The sequence below is a fragment of the Marmota flaviventris genome, chromosome 5, assembly GCF_047511675.1.
Source record: "Marmota flaviventris isolate mMarFla1 chromosome 5, mMarFla1.hap1, whole genome shotgun sequence".
Taxonomy (NCBI): domain Eukaryota; kingdom Metazoa; phylum Chordata; class Mammalia; order Rodentia; family Sciuridae; genus Marmota; species Marmota flaviventris.
In genome coordinates, this window is record NC_092502.1 from 130114366 (window position 1) to 130118048 (window position 3683).

The window sequence follows — 3683 nt, forward strand, 5'->3', positions numbered from 1 at the left end:
TTTACTGCAATCAATTAATCCCCTGAACCCCGAGTTCAGGTAGTTTCGGAATTTTATATCCAGCATGTAAGGGGAGGGGCTCAGAAGTTCATAGTCTGCAGAAGTTCACATAAAAGCAGTTTTTTTTTTCTCTGTTCTGGGCAAGTTAACACTTCAAGGACACCTGAGAAGAGAAGAGCTTCTTTTTCCCTCTCCCTGCCAACTGTTATCATGGAGCCCAGTTGGTAACTTCCCTTATTTTAGAAATGTAGCAATCTCTGTGAAGCCCCAGCTCAAGGTCAGAGGCCTTGTTTACATATTTTTGTGAAAAACTAATAAAGGGGTATCTAGCATTTGGAGTGCTGATTTTTTTCTATCCAGTGGAAAGTGGCCAAGTAAAACAGGGCAACATGAAAAGAGGAAGTTTATCTACATTAAACTTTTTGTAGAGACTCTTTTACTGACAGTCCTAAAATCAGCCATGGTGAAGACTTCTGGAGAAGGTCAGTTAAGACTCTTCTATGGGCCTGGGTAGGGAGGGGGAAGATGGGAAGGTGGGGCTGAGAGCAGCTCGGGTGGATCTGAGAATGAGGAAGGAGATGTTATAGAATAATGGGAAAGGGACTTGGGAAAGGAAAACTTGAGCAGTAGAACAGGTAGAGCAGAGGCGAAGACAGGAGCGAATATCCCAAAAAGCCTGTAAGGGACTTGAATTCTCAGTAACCTGTTTTCAGTGATGGCAAAGCAACTTTAAACTTTAAAGTCATTTTCACCAGATCTCGGATAGGGGTCCAAGGGCTCTCCTTAGCTCGTCTGAGCTTTGGGTTAGCTGGTAAGAGGGCCTGGTGGGACCAGGTATGGGCACTGACAGGAGAAGAGAGGAGTGAGCGGATGGAGGGATACCTTCAGTAGCTGCTATCTCAGCAAGGGGGCAAAGGTCTGAGGAAGGGCGGTGGTTTGGGTTTTTGATCTAGTAATTGGAGGGGAGAAAGCAGGTTATTGAGGCAGGGGAGACGGGAGAAGGTGGAGGGGCTGGGGCAGAAGGTTGAGGGTAAGGACTATTGGAGCCGGGCGATAGGGTGGGGGTTCATAAGCAGAGTCATTGCCGGGTTTCTGTTCTCGCTATTAAAAGTCTCAGGGGTCACTCTAGTTAAACTGGGCTAACAGGGCTGCATGAAATAAACACACAAGAGACACAAATACCTTTTTCTTTGGGGTTGCTGTGAAGGCTCCTCTGACCTTAAGGGTCCGCAGAAAAGAGAGAGAGAGCAAGAGCACGCACTGACCCCTTTTATTGAGGAGAAGCTATTCAAATGAGGCAAGGGGTCAGGTTTCAGGGGGCTGAGTCTATCTTCATGATGTCCACTGTCAGCAGGTTGTCTGACACCTGGGTAGGCCACACCCAAGGGCACAGTAAGAGGAGGGGACACACACAGGCACTTCCATGGAAGATTCTATCCTAAACAGGGCAAGGGGTGATATTACAAAGGAACAGGTGAGCATAGCTTCACCCATGGGGCTGTAGCAAGACACACCCAATTCTGTGACTGAGCACCTCAGCACCCAGCTGGGGAGTGTAACTCAGTCACCCGTAAGGTTGGCCTCCCACAGGGTCAAAAGCATTGGATGAATCCAGAGGAGGATAAGGTTGGGGATCGGTGGTTGGGGGGATTGGTTTGCAAACTAAAAGAATTTGTAGAGGTTTGCAAGAGGTGCAGAGAACAGGATTGGATTGAAGCAAGAAGAAAGCGATCTCTACCCATTGTTTTGAATGCTCACAGTAATTGTTATGATCCCTTAGAATGGAGGGATCCAGAGACCCAAAGGGGGTCCATTTGCTTTAGTTGTCTAGGGGATAAGTGGGCCAAGCCTGGGTGCTATATTTGATTAATTTTAGGGGGTTTGATATCTGGTGTCAAGAAGAGGATTTTGAGGTTGTCTAAAAGGCATTGTAAGGGAGAGTTGACCAGCAGAGAGGACACATTACACATGTCAAAAATGTAGTATAAGGGAGGGAGGGAAGGAGACGAAAAGGTAGCATAGGGGAGAAGAAAGGGGAAGCAGACGCAGCACAGGGGAGAAGGAAGGAGATGCAAATGTAGTATAAGAGAGGGGGAAGGAACTGATTTATTGGCAAAAGGGGCATCCCCACTAGAGCCAAAAATCAGGAGTGCCTAGTGGCAGGTTCGAGCTGCAGAGATTGGTCGTCACCAAATCCGGACATTCGAGGCTCCCATCCTGGATGGGGCTGGAGCCCTGGGACACTTTGGCAAAGGCTTTCTGGGACCCCTCCTGGAGGGGCCAGAGACTCCCAGGGCCAAAAAGAAGAGAAGGGAAGGGGAGGGTAAGCATATCTCTAGCAGCTGAGTCTTAAAGATGAGAGGACTTTATGAGGATCACCACAACCATGAAGGGCTGGGTAAGATGTGATTTTCAGTTTTCTGTTACGTGTTCCCAGAGGTTACACAGACCCTTGAAGATGATGTATAAATCCTATGCTGGGGAAGGGGAAAAAATAATTTTGGACCCGAGAGTCGAATCTGCTGGAGGAGGGAGTCCCTGAGGTCCACCTGGCCTTGAAGGCTGTGGTGGGGTGCTTTGCTCTCTGCAGGTAGGTGAAGAGGTTTGCCAGACAATCAACGGTCAAATCCTCCTGACACCACCATTGGGTTTAGGACTCCAGAAAGGGGAAACTCATCAATCGAAGGCCAGGGTGTAGATGTAGTTCTGGCGGTCGAGAAAACGGGTTCAGGCCGTCCTGTAAGTGGCACTTCCGAAGGAAGAGGGAAGCAAAAAATGGGTTTTCACACTCTTCCTGGGTTTCAAGAACAGAAGAAAGGAAAATAACCACAACATTCAGAGAAACAAAGAGATCTTTATTGCAACAGGGCAAAAGAGAAGAAGAAGAAGAAGAAGAAGAAGAAGAAGAAGAAGAAGAAGAAGAAGAAGAAGAAGAAGAAGAAGAAGAAGAAGAAGAAGAAGAAGAAGAAGAAGAAGAAGAAGAAGAAGAAGAAGAAGAAGAAGAAGAAGAAGAAGAAGAAGAAGAAGAAGAAGAAGAAGAAGAAGAAGAAGAAGAAGAAGAAGAAGAAGAAGAAGAGGAAGAAGAAGAAGAAGAAAGAGAGAGAGAGAAGGGAAAGAGAAAACAGAGAGAGAGAGAGTGGGTGGGGGTGAGAGACAGAGAGAGAGAGAGAGCAAAGGTGAGAGAGAGAGAGAGAGAGAGAGAGAGAGAGAGAGAGAGAGAGAGCAAGATAAAAAAGAAAGCAAGAGAGGGCGCAGAAGAGGGAGGTGTTATAGCCAAAATCTCATAGGGTGTCTGGGTCTGCAAGCTGCCTTGTTGGCATACAGTGATTGGATCATAAGTAATTGCTTTCACACAGAAAAGCCATGGGTCAGATGTGGGTTTCCTTGCACCAGACAGGTGGGAGTCGAGTATTCAGCCTTGTGGGGTTGAGTGTTCAGACAACATACAAACAGGTGATAAAAGACAAGACCAAGTGGGGGTTTGAATGCCTGGGTTATCCTGCAGCTAACATTCACTGTACCCTGTAGACAACTTAGTTCAGCCTGCCATGCATCTAACAAAAGAAGATGAGGGACGGGATGGTGCAAGCACAGCATGAGGGGAACAGAGGGGAGGTATAGGAGTGGGCCCAAGCATAGGGGCTGAGATCATGGGACAGGGACAGGGTCCTCCGGAAGAGCAA